Source organism: Electrona antarctica (assembly GCF_951216825.1).
Source record: "Electrona antarctica genome assembly, chromosome: 8".
In the NCBI taxonomy this organism is placed as follows: Eukaryota; Metazoa; Chordata; class Actinopteri; order Myctophiformes; family Myctophidae; genus Electrona; species Electrona antarctica.
The window spans coordinates 30,193,812-30,211,678 of NC_136789.1; positions in this window are offsets into that span (position 1 = coordinate 30,193,812).

The following is a 17,867-nucleotide window of genomic DNA, read 5'->3' on the forward strand; positions in this document are numbered from 1 at the left end:
AGCCTGTCGCTTTTCTGCGATTTTCACCTTATTTTTTAATCCTCCGAAATCGTGAAAAACGACATACTATAGTATGCCCTCTGACACCATGGACTATAGCCTGTCGCTTTTCTGCGATTTTCACCTTATTTTTGAATCCTCCGAAATCGTGAAAAACGACATACTATAGTATGCCCTCCGACACCATGGACTATAGCATGTCGCTTTTCTGCGATTTTCACCTTATTTTTTAATCCTCCGAAATCGTGAAAAACGACATACTATAGTATGCCCTCCGACACCATGGACTATAGCCTGTCGCTTTTCTGCGATTTTCACCTTATTTTTTAATCCTCCGAAATCGTGAAAAACGACATACTATAGTATGCCCTCCGACACCATGGACTATAGCCTGTCGCTTTTCTGCGATTTTCACCTTATTTTTTAATCCTCCGAAATCGTGAAAAACGACATACTATAGTATGCCCTCTGACACCATGGACTATAGCCTGTCGCTTTTCTGCGATTTTCACCTTATTTTTTAATCCTCCGAAATCGTGAAAAACGACATACTATAGTATGCCCTCCGACACCATGGACTATAGCCTGTCGCTTTTCTGCGATTTTCACCTTTTTTCAAATCCTCCGAAATCGTGAAAAACGACATACTATAGTATGCCCTCCGACACCATGGACTATAGCCTGTCGCTTTTCTGCGATTTTCACCTTTTTTTTAAATCCTCCGAAATCGTGAAAAACGACATACTATAGTATGCCCTCCGAGACCATGGACTATAGCCTTTCGCTTTTCCGCGATTTTCACCTTTTTTCAAATCCTCCGAAATCGTAAAAAACGACATACTATAGTATGCCCTCCGACACCATGGACTATAGCCTGTCGCTTTTCTGCGATTTTCACCTTATTTTTTAATCCTCCGAAATCGTGAAAAACGACATACTATAGTATGCCCTCCGACACCATGGACTATAGCCTTTCGCTTTTCCGCGATTTTCACCTTTTTTTTTAAATCCTCCGAAATCGTGAAAAACGACATACTATAGTATGCCCTCCGACACCATGGACTATAGCATGTCGCTTTTCTGCGATTTTCACCTTTTTTTTAAATCCTCCGAAATCGTGAAAAACGACATACTATAGTATGCCCTCCGAGACCATGGACTATAGCCTTTCCCTTTTCCGCGATTTTCACCTTTTTTCAAATCCTCCGAAATCGTAAAAAACGACATACTATAGTATGCCCTCCGACACCATGGACTATAGCCTGTCGCTTTTCTGCGATTTTCACCTTTTTTTTTAAATCCTCCGAAATCGTGAAAAACGACATACTATAGTATGCCCTCCGACACCATGGACTATAGCCTGTCGCTTTTCTGCGATTTTCACCATTTTTTTTAAATCCTCCGAAATCGTGAAAAACGACATACTATAGTATGCCCTCCGACACCATGGACTATAGCCTGTCGCTTTTCTGCGATTTTCACCTTTTTTTTTTAAATCCTCCGAAATCGTGAAAAACGTCATACTATAGTATGCCCTCCGACACCATGGACTATAGCCTGTCGCTTTTCTGCGATTTTCACCTTTTTTTTAAATCCTCCGAAATCGTAAAAAATGACATACTATAGTATGCCTTCCGAGACCATGGACTATAGCCTTTCGCTTTTCCGCGATTTTCACCTTTTTTCAAATCCTTCCGAAATCGTAAAAAACGACATACTATAGTATGCCCTCCGACACCATGGACTATAGCCTGTCGCTTTTCCGCGATTTTCACCTTTTTTTTTAAATCCTCCGAAATCGTTAAAAACGACATACTATAGTATGCCCTCCGAAACCATGGACTATAGCCTGTCGCTTTTCTGCGATTTTCACCTTTTTTTTAAATCCTCCGAAATCGTGAAAAACGACATACTATAGTATGCCCTCCGACACCATGGACTATAGCCTGTCGCTTTTCTGCGATTTTCACCTTTTTTTTAAATCCTCCGAAATCGTAAAAAATGACATACTATAGTATGCCTTCCGAGACCATGGACTATAGCCTTTCGCTTTTCTGCGATTTTCACCTTTTTTTTTTAAATCCTCCGAAATCGTGAAAAACGTCATACTATAGTATGCCCTCCGACACCATGGACTATAGCCTGTCGCTTTTCTGCGATTTTCACCTTTTTTTTAAATCCTCCGAAATCGTAAAAAATGACATACTATAGTATGCCTTCCGAGACCATGGACTATAGCCTTTCGCTTTTCCGCGATTTTCACCTTTTTTCAAATCCTTCCGAAATCGTAAAAAACGACATACTATAGTATGCCCTCCGACACCATGGACTATAGCCTGTCGCTTTTCCGCGATTTTCACCTTTTTTTTTTAAATCCTCCGAAATCGTTAAAAACGACATACTATAGTATGCCCTCCGACACCATGGACTATAGCGTGTCGCTTTTCTGCGATTTTCACCTTTTTTTTAAATCCTCTGAAATCGTGAAAAACGACATACTATAGTATGCCCTCCGACACCATGGACTATAGCCTGTCGCTTTTCTGCGATTTTCACCTTTTTTTTTAATCCTCCAACATCGTGAAAAACGACATACTATAGTATGCCCTCCGACACCATGGACTATAGCCTGTCGCTTTTCTGCGATTTTCACCTTATTTTTTAATCCTCCGAAATCGTGAAAAACGACATACTATTGTATGCCCTCCGACACCATGGACTATAGCCTGTCGCTTTTCTGCGATTTTCACCTTTTTTTTTTAAATCCTCCGAAATCGTGAAAAACGACATACTATAGTATGCCCTCCGACACGATGGACTATAGCCTGTCGCTTTTCTGCGATTTTCACCTTTTTGTTTTAAATCCTCCGAAATCGTGAAAAACGACATACTATAGTATGCCCTCCGACACCATGGACTATAGCCTGTCGCTTTTCTGCGATTTTCACCTTTTTTTTTTAAATCCTCCGAAATCGTGAAAAACGACATACTATAGTATGCCCTCCGACACCATGGACTATAGCCTGTCGCTTTTCTGTGATTTTCACCTTTTTTTTTAAATCCTCCGAAATCGTGAAAAACAACATACTATAGTATGCCCTCCGACACCATGGACTATAGCGTGTCGCTTTTCTGCGATTTTCACCTTTTTTTTAAATCCTCCGAAATCGTGAAAAACGACATACCCTCCGACACCATGGACTATAGCCTGTCGCTTTTCTGCGATTTTCACCTTTTTGTTTTAAATCCTCCGAAATCGTGAAAAACGACATACTATAGTATGCCCTCCGACACCATGGACTATAGCCTGTCGCTTTTCTGCGATTTTCACCTTTTTTTTAAATCCTCCGAAATCGTGAAAAACGACATACTATAGTATGCCCTCCGACACGATGGACTATAGCCTGTCGCTTTTCTGCGATTTTCACCTTTTTTCAAATCCTTCCGAAATCGTAAAAAACGACATACTATAGTATGCCCTCCGACACCATGGACTATAGCCTGTCGCTTTTCTGCGATTTTCACCTTTTTTTTTTAATCCTCCGAAATCGTGAAAAACGACATACTATAGTATGCCCTCCGACACCATGGACTATAGCCTGTCGCTTTTCTGCGATTTTCACCTTTTTTTTTTAAATCCTCCGAAATCGTGAAAAACGACATACTATAGTATGCCCTCCGACACCATGGACTATAGCCTGTCGCTTTTCTGCGATTTTCACCTTTTTTTTGAAATCCTCCGAAATCGTGAAAAACAACATACTATAGTATGCCCTCCGACACCATGGACTATAGCGTGTCGCTTTTCTGCGATTTTCACCTTTTTTTTTAAATCCTCCGAAATCGTGAAAAACAACATACTATAGTATGCCCTCCGACACCATGGACTATAGCGTGTCGCTTTTCTGCGATTTTCACCTTTTTTTTAAATCCTCCGAAATCGTGAAAAACGACATACCCTCCGACACCATGGACTATAGCCTGTCGCTTTTCTGCGATTTTCACCTTTTTGTTTTAAATCCTCCGAAATCGTGAAAAACGACATACTATAGTATGCCCTCCGACACCATGGACTATAGCCTGTCGCTTTTCTGCGATTTTCACCTTTTTTTTTTAAATCCTCCGAAATCGTGAAAAACGACATACTATAGTATGCCCTCCGACACCATGGACTATAGCCTGTCGCTTTTCTGCGATTTTCACCTTATTTTTTAATCCTCCGAAATCGTGAAAAACGACATACTATAGTATGCCCTCCGACACCATGGACTATAGCCTGTCGCTTTTCTGCGATTTTCACCTTTTTTTTAAATCCTCCGAAATCGTGAAAAACGACATACTATTACTATAGTATGCCCTCCGACACGATGGACTATAGCCTGTCGCTTTTCTGCGATTTTCACCTTTTTTCAAATCCTTCCGAAATCGTAAAAAACGACATACTATAGTATGCCCTCCGACACCATGGACTATAGCCTGTCGCTTTTCTGCGATTTTCACCTTTTTTTTTAAATCCTCCGAAATCGTAAAAAATGACATACTATATTATGCCCTCCGACACCATGGACTATAGCCTGTCGCTTTTCTGCGATTTTCACCTTTTTTTTAAATCCTCCGAAATCGTGAAAAACGACATACTATAGTATGCCCTCCGAGACCATGGACTATAGCCTTTCGCTTTTCCGCGATTTTCACCTTTTTTCAAATCCTCCGAAATCGTAAAAAACGACATACTATAGTATGCCCTCCGACACCATGGACTATAGCCTGTCGCTTTTCTGCGATTTTCACCTTACTTTTTAATCCTCCGAAATCGTGAAAAACGACATACTATAGTATGCCCTCCGACACCATGGACTATAGCCTGTCGCTTTTCTGCGAATTTCACCTTTTTTTTTTAAATCCTCCGAAATCGTGAAAAACGACATACTATAGTATGCCCTCCGACACCATGGACTATAGCCTGTCGCTTTTCTGCGATTTTCACCTTTTTTTTAAATCCTCCGAAATCGTGAAAAACGACATACTATAGTATGCCCTCCGACACCATGGACTATAGCCTTTCGCTTTTCCCACGATTTTCACCTTTTTTCAAATCCTCCGAAATCATAAAAAACGACATACTATAGTATGCCCTCCGACACCATGGACTATAGCTTGTCGCTTTTCCGCGATTTTCACCTTTTTTCAAATCCTCCGAAATCGTAAAAAACGACATACTATAGTATGCCCTCCGACACCATGGACTATAGCCTGTCGCTTTTCTGCGATTTTCACCTTTTTTTTAAATCCTCCGAAATCTTGAAAAACGACATACTATAGTATGCCCTCCGACACCATGGACTATAGCCTGTCGCTTTTCTGCGATTTTCACCTTTTTGTTTTAAATCCTCCGAAATCGTGAAAAACGACATACTATAGTATGCCCTCCGACACCATGGACTATAGCCTGTCGCTTTTCTGCGATTTTCACCTTTTTTTTTAAAATCCTCCGAAATCATGAAAAACGACATACTATAGTATGCCCTCCGACACCATGGACTATAGCCTGTCGCTTTTCTGCGATTTTCACCTTATTTTTTTATCCTCCGAAATCGTGAAAAACGACATACTATAGTATGCCCTCCGACACCATGGACTAAAGCCTGTCGCTTTTCTGCGATTTTCACCTTTTTTTTTAAATCCTCCGAAATCGTGAAAAACGACATACTATAGTATGCCCTCCGACACCATGGACTATAGCCTGTCGCTTTTCTGCGATTTTCACCTTTTTTTTAAATCCTCCGAAATCGTGAAAAACGACATACTATAGTATGCCCTCCGAGACCATGGACTATAGCCTTTCGCTTTTCCGCGATTTTCACCTTTTTTCAAATCCTCCGAAATCGTAAAAAACGACATACTATAGTATGCCCTCCGACACCATGGACTATAGCCTGTCGCTTTTCTGCGATTTTCACCTTTTTTTTTAAATCCTCCGAAATCGTGAAAAACGACATACTATAGTATGCCCTCCGACACCATGGACTATAGCCTGTCGCTTTTCTGCGATTTTCACCTTTTTTTTAAATCCTCCGAAATCGTGAAAAACGACATACTATAGTATGCCCTCCGAGACCATGGACTATAGCCTTTCGCTTTTCTGCGATTTTCACCTTATTTTTTAATCCTCCGAAATCGTGAAAAACGACATACTATAGTATGCCCTCCGAGACCATGGACTATAGCCTTTCGCTTTTCCGCGATTTTCACCTTTTTTCAAATCCTCTGAAATCGTAAAAAACGACATACTATAGTATGCCCTCCGACACCATGGACTATAGCATGTCGCTTTTCTGCGATTTTCACCTTTTTTTTAAATCCTCCGAAATCGTGAAAAACTACATACTATAGTATGCCCTCCGAGACCATGGACTATAGCCTTTCGCTTTTCCGCGATTTTTCACCTTTTTTCAAATCCTCCGAAATCGTAAAAAACGACATACTATAGTATGCCCTCCGACACCATGGACTATAGCCTTTCGCTTTTCCGCGATTTTCACCTTTTTTCAAATCCTCCGAAATCGTAAAAAACGACATACTATAGTATGCCCTCCGACACCATGGACTATAGCCTGTCGCTTTTCTGCGATTTTCACCTTTTTTTTAAATCCTCCGAAATCGTGAAAAACGACATACTATAGTATGCCCTCCGACACCATGGACTATAGCCTGTCGCTTTTCTGCGATTTTCACCTTATTTTTTAATCCTCCGAAATCGTGAAAAACGACATACTATAGTATGCCCTCCGACACCATGGACTATAGCCTGTCGCTTTTCTGCGATTTTCACCTTTTTTCAAATCCTCCGAAATCGTGAAAAACGACATACTATAGTATGCCCTCCGACACCATGGACTATAGCCTGTCGCTTTTCTGCGATTTTCACCTTTTTTTTAAATCCTCCGAAATCGTGAAAAACGACATACTATAGTATGCCCTCCGAGACCATGGACTATAGCCTTTCGCTTTTCCGCGATTTTCACCTTTTTTCAAATCCTCCGAAATCGTAAAAAACGACATACTATAGTATGCCCTCCGACACCATGGACTATAGCCTGTCGCTTTTCTGCGATTTTCACCTTATTTTTTAATCCTCCGAAATCGTGAAAAACGACATACTATAGTATGCCCTCCGACACCATGGACTATAGCCTTTCGCTTTTCCGCGATTTTCACCTTTTTTTTTAAATCCTCCGAAATCGTGAAAAACGACATACTATAGTATGCCCTCCGACACCATGGACTATAGCATGTCGCTTTTCTGCGATTTTCACCTTTTTTTTAAATCCTCCGAAATCGTGAAAAACGACATACTATAGTATGCCCTCCGAGACCATGGACTATAGCCTTTCCCTTTTCCGCGATTTTCACCTTTTTTCAAATCCTCCGAAATCGTAAAAAACGACATACTATAGTATGCCCTCCGACACCATGGACTATAGCCTGTCGCTTTTCTGCGATTTTCACCTTTTTTTTTAAATCCTCCGAAATCGTGAAAAACGACATACTATAGTATGCCCTCCGACACCATGGACTATAGCCTGTCGCTTTTCTGCGATTTTCACCATTTTTTTTAAATCCTCCGAAATCGTGAAAAACGACATACTATAGTATGCCCTCCGACACCATGGACTATAGCCTGTCGCTTTTCTGCGATTTTCACCTTTTTTTTTTAAATCCTCCGAAATCGTGAAAAACGTCATACTATAGTATGCCCTCCGACACCATGGACTATAGCCTGTCGCTTTTCTGCGATTTTCACCTTTTTTTTAAATCCTCCGAAATCGTAAAAAATGACATACTATAGTATGCCTTCCGAGACCATGGACTATAGCCTTTCGCTTTTCCGCGATTTTCACCTTTTTTCAAATCCTTCCGAAATCGTAAAAAACGACATACTATAGTATGCCCTCCGACACCATGGACTATAGCCTGTCGCTTTTCCGCGATTTTCACCTTTTTTTTTAAATCCTCCGAAATCGTTAAAAACGACATACTATAGTATGCCCTCCGAAACCATGGACTATAGCCTGTCGCTTTTCTGCGATTTTCACCTTTTTTTTAAATCCTCCGAAATCGTGAAAAACGACATACTATAGTATGCCCTCCGACACCATGGACTATAGCCTGTCGCTTTTCTGCGATTTTCACCTTTTTTTTAAATCCTCCGAAATCGTAAAAAATGACATACTATAGTATGCCTTCCGAGACCATGGACTATAGCCTTTCGCTTTTCTGCGATTTTCACCTTTTTTTTTTAAATCCTCCGAAATCGTGAAAAACGTCATACTATAGTATGCCCTCCGACACCATGGACTATAGCCTGTCGCTTTTCTGCGATTTTCACCTTTTTTTTAAATCCTCCGAAATCGTAAAAAATGACATACTATAGTATGCCTTCCGAGACCATGGACTATAGCCTTTCGCTTTTCCGCGATTTTCACCTTTTTTCAAATCCTTCCGAAATCGTAAAAAACGACATACTATAGTATGCCCTCCGACACCATGGACTATAGCCTGTCGCTTTTCCGCGATTTTCACCTTTTTTTTTTAAATCCTCCGAAATCGTTAAAAACGACATACTATAGTATGCCCTCCGACACCATGGACTATAGCGTGTCGCTTTTCTGCGATTTTCACCTTTTTTTTAAATCCTCTGAAATCGTGAAAAACGACATACTATAGTATGCCCTCCGACACCATGGACTATAGCCTGTCGCTTTTCTGCGATTTTCACCTTTTTTTTTAATCCTCCAACATCGTGAAAAACGACATACTATAGTATGCCCTCCGACACCATGGACTATAGCCTGTCGCTTTTCTGCGATTTTCACCTTATTTTTTAATCCTCCGAAATCGTGAAAAACGACATACTATTGTATGCCCTCCGACACCATGGACTATAGCCTGTCGCTTTTCTGCGATTTTCACCTTTTTTTTTTAAATCCTCCGAAATCGTGAAAAACGACATACTATAGTATGCCCTCCGACACGATGGACTATAGCCTGTCGCTTTTCTGCGATTTTCACCTTTTTGTTTTAAATCCTCCGAAATCGTGAAAAACGACATACTATAGTATGCCCTCCGACACCATGGACTATAGCCTGTCGCTTTTCTGCGATTTTCACCTTTTTTTTTTAAATCCTCCGAAATCGTGAAAAACGACATACTATAGTATGCCCTCCGACACCATGGACTATAGCCTGTCGCTTTTCTGTGATTTTCACCTTTTTTTTTAAATCCTCCGAAATCGTGAAAAACAACATACTATAGTATGCCCTCCGACACCATGGACTATAGCGTGTCGCTTTTCTGCGATTTTCACCTTTTTTTTAAATCCTCCGAAATCGTGAAAAACGACATACCCTCCGACACCATGGACTATAGCCTGTCGCTTTTCTGCGATTTTCACCTTTTTGTTTTAAATCCTCCGAAATCGTGAAAAACGACATACTATAGTATGCCCTCCGACACCATGGACTATAGCAGCGCTACTCAACCCGCGGCCCGCGGGCCGCATGCGGCCCGACCAACAGATCTGTGCGGCCCGTCATGATAATGCCAATACAAAGATTTTTGCATGTAGAAAAAATATTTCTAGCGTTTCTAACCACAAGAGGGCGATCATGTGTAAGCTATTGAGCTGTTCTACTCTACCTGACAAAAAGTGGGCGAGTTGTCTTCATTCATGTCGATCTACAAGTCCACAAGTAGTGTATCCACAACGCGTTGATAATTTGTAGATCGGCTCGCGTTCGGCACGCAGCGCCGTCATACGAGGAAGTGAGTGCACAACAAGTCACAGGGCGCGCAAACAAAACAGGCTGCATGTAAACAGGCTGCAGCAACATGGCGAAACGAAAACTAGCAGATGAGCACAGAGTGTTTCAGGAGAAGTGGGAAGAAGAGTTTGCATTCGTGGAAATAAACAACAAGCCAGTGTGTCTCCTTTGTCAGAGGCCAATTGCAGTCGCAAAACGTGACAATATTAAGCGTCACCATACCACACTTCACGGGGATTTCGGTGACGAATACCCACCAGGTACCAACATAAGAAAGGATAAAATACGCTCACTTATTGCAGCCTTACGTGGGCAACAAAACACGCTGAGAGTCAGCTGTAAAGAGAGTGACAGAATTACAGAGGCGTCATACAAAGTGGCGTGGAATGTGGCGAGAAGCAAAAGACCTTTCACTGAAGGAGAGCTCATTAAAACATGTTGGCTGGACGCGAGTGAGTCACTGTTTGCCGATTTTAAAAATAAGGATGCTATCATAAAAAAAAAAAAGCAGTTTTCTATGCATTTCAGGGGTACTGTGGGGTTTGAACCCCCAATGTTTTTATTGGCTGTGCCAAAAAAAAGCAGTTTTCTATGCATTTCAGGGGTACTGTGGGGTTTGAACCCCCAATTTTTTTATTGGCTGTGCCAAAAAAAAGCAGTTTTCTATGCATTTCAGGGGTACTGTGGGGTTAGAAACCCCAAAATTTTTTGGGCCGCGCCGCTTTGCGGCGCGTCCTGGTGTCGCCGCAGAATGAAATTTCTGGGAGATCCTGTAAGAAAGGAAAGCCACTTTCACCCCTGGGCTTGCGGCCCTTGGACTTCTGGCATTTTGCTGAGTGGCCCTTGGGCCATCCAAAGTTGAGTAGCCCTGGACTATAGCCTGTCGCTTTTCTGCGATTTTCACCTTTTTTTTAAATCCTCCGAAATCGTGAAAAACGACATACTATAGTATGCCCTCCGACACGATGGACTATAGCCTGTCGCTTTTCTGCGATTTTCACCTTTTTTCAAATCCTTCCGAAATCGTAAAAAACGACATACTATAGTATGCCCTCCGACACCATGGACTATAGCCTGTCGCTTTTCTGCGATTTTCACCTTTTTTTTTTAATCCTCCGAAATCGTGAAAAACGACATACTATAGTATGCCCTCCGACACCATGGACTATAGCCTGTCGCTTTTCTGCGATTTTCACCTTTTTTTTTTAAATCCTCCGAAATCGTGAAAAACGACATACTATAGTATGCCCTCCGACACCATGGACTATAGCCTGTCGCTTTTCTGCGATTTTCACCTTTTTTTTTAAATCCTCCGAAATCGTGAAAAACAACATACTATAGTATGCCCTCCGACACCATGGACTATAGCGTGTCGCTTTTCTGCGATTTTCACCTTTTTTTTTAAATCCTCCGAAATCGTGAAAAACAACATACTATAGTATGCCCTCCGACACCATGGACTATAGCGTGTCGCTTTTCTGCGATTTTCACCTTTTTTTTAAATCCTCCGAAATCGTGAAAAACGACATACCCTCCGACACCATGGACTATAGCCTGTCGCTTTTCTGCGATTTTCACCTTTTTGTTTTAAATCCTCCGAAATCGTGAAAAACGACATACTATAGTATGCCCTCCGACACCATGGACTATAGCCTGTCGCTTTTCTGCGATTTTCACCTTTTTTTTTTAAATCCTCCGAAATCGTGAAAAACGACATACTATAGTATGCCCTCCGACACCATGGACTATAGCCTGTCGCTTTTCTGCGATTTTCACCTTATTTTTTAATCCTCCGAAATCGTGAAAAACGACATACTATAGTATGCCCTCCGACACCATGGACTATAGCCTGTCGCTTTTCTGCGATTTTCACCTTTTTTTTAAATCCTCCGAAATCGTGAAAAACGACATACTATTACTATAGTATGCCCTCCGACACGATGGACTATAGCCTGTCGCTTTTCTGCGATTTTCACCTTTTTTCAAATCCTTCCGAAATCGTAAAAAACGACATACTATAGTATGCCCTCCGACACCATGGACTATAGCCTGTCGCTTTTCTGCGATTTTCACCTTTTTTTTTAAATCCTCCGAAATCGTAAAAAATGACATACTATATTATGCCCTCCGACACCATGGACTATAGCCTGTCGCTTTTCTGCGATTTTCACCTTTTTTTTAAATCCTCCGAAATCGTGAAAAACGACATACTATAGTATGCCCTCCGAGACCATGGACTATAGCCTTTCGCTTTTCCGCGATTTTCACCTTTTTTCAAATCCTCCGAAATCGTAAAAAACGACATACTATAGTATGCCCTCCGACACCATGGACTATAGCCTGTCGCTTTTCTGCGATTTTCACCTTACTTTTTAATCCTCCGAAATCGTGAAAAACGACATACTATAGTATGCCCTCCGACACCATGGACTATAGCCTGTCGCTTTTCTGCGAATTTCACCTTTTTTTTTTAAATCCTCCGAAATCGTGAAAAACGACATACTATAGTATGCCCTCCGACACCATGGACTATAGCCTGTCGCTTTTCTGCGATTTTCACCTTTTTTTTAAATCCTCCGAAATCGTGAAAAACGACATACTATAGTATGCCCTCCGACACCATGGACTATAGCCTTTCGCTTTTCCCACGATTTTCACCTTTTTTCAAATCCTCCGAAATCATAAAAAACGACATACTATAGTATGCCCTCCGACACCATGGACTATAGCTTGTCGCTTTTCCGCGATTTTCACCTTTTTTCAAATCCTCCGAAATCGTAAAAAACGACATACTATAGTATGCCCTCCGACACCATGGACTATAGCCTGTCGCTTTTCTGCGATTTTCACCTTTTTTTTAAATCCTCCGAAATCTTGAAAAACGACATACTATAGTATGCCCTCCGACACCATGGACTATAGCCTGTCGCTTTTCTGCGATTTTCACCTTTTTGTTTTAAATCCTCCGAAATCGTGAAAAACGACATACTATAGTATGCCCTCCGACACCATGGACTATAGCCTGTCGCTTTTCTGCGATTTTCACCTTTTTTTTTAAAATCCTCCGAAATCATGAAAAACGACATACTATAGTATGCCCTCCGACACCATGGACTATAGCCTGTCGCTTTTCTGCGATTTTCACCTTATTTTTTTATCCTCCGAAATCGTGAAAAACGACATACTATAGTATGCCCTCCGACACCATGGACTAAAGCCTGTCGCTTTTCTGCGATTTTCACCTTTTTTTTTAAATCCTCCGAAATCGTGAAAAACGACATACTATAGTATGCCCTCCGACACCATGGACTATAGCCTGTCGCTTTTCTGCGATTTTCACCTTTTTTTTAAATCCTCCGAAATCGTGAAAAACGACATACTATAGTATGCCCTCCGAGACCATGGACTATAGCCTTTCGCTTTTCCGCGATTTTCACCTTTTTTCAAATCCTCCGAAATCGTAAAAAACGACATACTATAGTATGCCCTCCGACACCATGGACTATAGCCTGTCGCTTTTCTGCGATTTTCACCTTATTTTTTTATCCTCCGAAATCGTGAAAAACGACATACTATAGTATGCCCTCCGACACCATGGACTAAAGCCTGTCGCTTTTCTGCGATTTTCACCTTTTTTTTTAAATCCTCCGAAATCGTGAAAAACGACATACTATAGTATGCCCTCCGACACCATGGACTATAGCCTGTCGCTTTTCTGCGATTTTCACCTTTTTTTTAAATCCTCCGAAATCGTGAAAAACGACATACTATAGTATGCCCTCCGAGACCATGGACTATAGCCTTTCGCTTTTCTGCGATTTTCACCTTATTTTTTAATCCTCCGAAATCGTGAAAAACGACATACTATAGTATGCCCTCCGAGACCATGGACTATAGCCTTTCGCTTTTCCGCGATTTTCACCTTTTTTCAAATCCTCTGAAATCGTAAAAAACGACATACTATAGTATGCCCTCCGACACCATGGACTATAGCATGTCGCTTTTCTGCGATTTTCACCTTTTTTTTAAATCCTCCGAAATCGTGAAAAACTACATACTATAGTATGCCCTCCGAGACCATGGACTATAGCCTTTCGCTTTTCCGCGATTTTTCACCTTTTTTCAAATCCTCCGAAATCGTAAAAAACGACATACTATAGTATGCCCTCCGACACCATGGACTATAGCCTTTCGCTTTTCCGCGATTTTCACCTTTTTTCAAATCCTCCGAAATCGTAAAAAACGACATACTATAGTATGCCCTACGACACCATGGACTATAGCCTGTCGCTTTTCCGCGATTTTCACCTTTTTTCAAATCCTCCGAAATCGTAAAAAACGACATACTATAGTATGCCCTCCGACACCATGGACTATAGCCTGTCGCTTTTCTGCGATTTTCACCTTTTTTTTTAAATCCTCCGAAATCGTAAAAAATGACATACTATAGTATGCCCTCCGACACCATGGACTATAGCCTGTCGCTTTTCTGCGATTTTCACCTTTTTTTTAAATCCTCCGAAATCGTGAAAAACGACATACTATAGTATGCCCTCCGAGACCATGGACTATAGCCTTTCGCTTTTCCGCGATTTTCACCTTTTTTCAAATCCTCCGAAATCGTAAAAAACGACATACTATAGTATGCCCTCCGACACCATGGACTATAGCCTGTCGCTTTTCTGCGATTTTCACCTTATTTTTTAATCCTCCGAAATCGTGAAAAACGACATACTATAGTATGCCCTCCGACACCATGGACTATAGCCTGTCGCTTTTCTGCGATTTTCACCTTATTTTTTAATCCTCCGAAATCGTGAAAAACGACATACTATAGTATGCCCTCTGACACCATGGACTATAGCCTGTCGCTTTTCTGCGATTTTCACCTTATTTTTGAATCCTCCGAAATCGTGAAAAACGACATACTATAGTATGCCCTCCGACACCATGGACTATAGCATGTCGCTTTTCTGCGATTTTCACCTTATTTTTTAATCCTCCGAAATCGTGAAAAACGACATACTATAGTATGCCCTCCGACACCATGGACTATAGCCTGTCGCTTTTCTGCGATTTTCACCTTATTTTTTAATCCTCCGAAATCGTGAAAAACGACATACTATAGTATGCCCTCCGACACCATGGACTATAGCCTGTCGCTTTTCTGCGATTTTCACCTTATTTTTTAATCCTCCGAAATCGTGAAAAACGACATACTATAGTATGCCCTCTGACACCATGGACTATAGCCTGTCGCTTTTCTGCGATTTTCACCTTATTTTTGAATCCTCCGAAATCGTGAAAAACGACATACTATAGTATGCCCTCCGACACCATGGACTATAGCATGTCGCTTTTCTGCGATTTTCACCTTATTTTTTAATCCTCCGAAATCGTGAAAAACGACATACTATAGTATGCCCTCTGACACCATGGACTATAGCCTGTCGCTTTTCTGCGATTTTCACCTTATTTTTTAATCCTCCGAAATCGTGAAAAACGACATACTATAGTATGCCCTCCGACACCATGGACTATAGCCTGTCGCTTTTCTGCGATTTTCACCTTTTTTTTAAATCCTCCGAAATCGTGAAAAACGACATACTATAGTATGCCCTCCGACACCATGGACTATAGCCTGTCGCTTTTCTGCGATTTTCACCTTTTTTTTAAATCCTCCGAAATCGTGAAAAACGACATACTATAGTATGCCCTCCGAGACCATGGACTATAGCCTTTCGCTTTTCCGCGATTTTCACCTTTTTTCAAATCCTCCGAAATCGTAAAAAACGACATACTATAGTATGCCCTCCGACACCATGGACTATAGCCTGTCGCTTTTCTGCGATTTTCACCTTATTTTTTAATCCTCCGAAATCGTGAAAAACGACATACTATAGTATGCCCTCCGACACCATGGACTATAGCCTGTCGCTTTTCTGCGATTTTCACCTTTTTTCAAATCCTCCGAAATCGTGAAAAACGACATACTATAGTATGCCCTCCGACACCATGGACTATAGCCTGTCGCTTTTCTGCGATTTTCACCTTTTTTTTAAATCCTCCGAAATCGTGAAAAACGACATACTATAGTATGCCCTCCGAGACCATGGACTATAGCCTTTCGCTTTTCCGCGATTTTCACCTTTTTTCAAATCCTCCGAAATCGTAAAAAACGACATACTATAGTATGCCCTCCGACACCATGGACTATAGCCTGTCGCTTTTCTGCGATTTTCACCTTATTTTTTAATCCTCCGAAATCGTGAAAAACGACATACTATAGTATGCCCTCCGACACCATGGACTATAGCCTTTCGCTTTTCCGCGATTTTCACCTTTTTTTTTAAATCCTCCGAAATCGTGAAAAACGACATACTATAGTATGCCCTCCGACACCATGGACTATAGCATGTCGCTTTTCTGCGATTTTCACCTTTTTTTTAAATCCTCCGAAATCGTGAAAAACGACATACTATAGTATGCCCTCCGAGACCATGGACTATAGCCTTTCCCTTTTCCGCGATTTTCACCTTTTTTCAAATCCTCCGAAATCGTAAAAAACGACATACTATAGTATGCCCTCCGACACCATGGACTATAGCCTGTCGCTTTTCTGCGATTTTCACCTTTTTTTTTAAATCCTCCGAAATCGTGAAAAACGACATACTATAGTATGCCCTCCGACACCATGGACTATAGCCTGTCGCTTTTCTGCGATTTTCACCATTTTTTTTAAATCCTCCGAAATCGTGAAAAACGACATACTATAGTATGCCCTCCGACACCATGGACTATAGCCTGTCGCTTTTCTGCGATTTTCACCTTTTTTTTTTAAATCCTCCGAAATCGTGAAAAACGTCATACTATAGTATGCCCTCCGACACCATGGACTATAGCCTGTCGCTTTTCTGCGATTTTCACCTTTTTTTTAAATCCTCCGAAATCGTAAAAAATGACATACTATAGTATGCCTTCCGAGACCATGGACTATAGCCTTTCGCTTTTCCGCGATTTTCACCTTTTTTCAAATCCTTCCGAAATCGTAAAAAACGACATACTATAGTATGCCCTCCGACACCATGGACTATAGCCTGTCGCTTTTCCGCGATTTTCACCTTTTTTTTTAAATCCTCCGAAATCGTTAAAAACGACATACTATAGTATGCCCTCCGAAACCATGGACTATAGCCTGTCGCTTTTCTGCGATTTTCACCTTTTTTTTAAATCCTCCGAAATCGTGAAAAACGACATACTATAGTATGCCCTCCGACACCATGGACTATAGCCTGTCGCTTTTCTGCGATTTTCACCTTTTTTTTAAATCCTCCGAAATCGTAAAAAATGACATACTATAGTATGCCTTCCGAGACCATGGACTATAGCCTTTCGCTTTTCTGCGATTTTCACCTTTTTTTTTTAAATCCTCCGAAATCGTGAAAAACGTCATACTATAGTATGCCCTCCGACACCATGGACTATAGCCTGTCGCTTTTCTGCGATTTTCACCTTTTTTTTAAATCCTCCGAAATCGTAAAAAATGACATACTATAGTATGCCTTCCGAGACCATGGACTATAGCCTTTCGCTTTTCCGCGATTTTCACCTTTTTTCAAATCCTTCCGAAATCGTAAAAAACGACATACTATAGTATGCCCTCCGACACCATGGACTATAGCCTGTCGCTTTTCCGCGATTTTCACCTTTTTTTTTTAAATCCTCCGAAATCGTTAAAAACGACATACTATAGTATGCCCTCCGACACCATGGACTATAGCGTGTCGCTTTTCTGCGATTTTCACCTTTTTTTTAAATCCTCTGAAATCGTGAAAAACGACATACTATAGTATGCCCTCCGACACCATGGACTATAGCCTGTCGCTTTTCTGCGATTTTCACCTTTTTTTTTAATCCTCCAACATCGTGAAAAACGACATACTATAGTATGCCCTCCGACACCATGGACTATAGCCTGTCGCTTTTCTGCGATTTTCACCTTATTTTTTAATCCTCCGAAATCGTGAAAAACGACATACTAT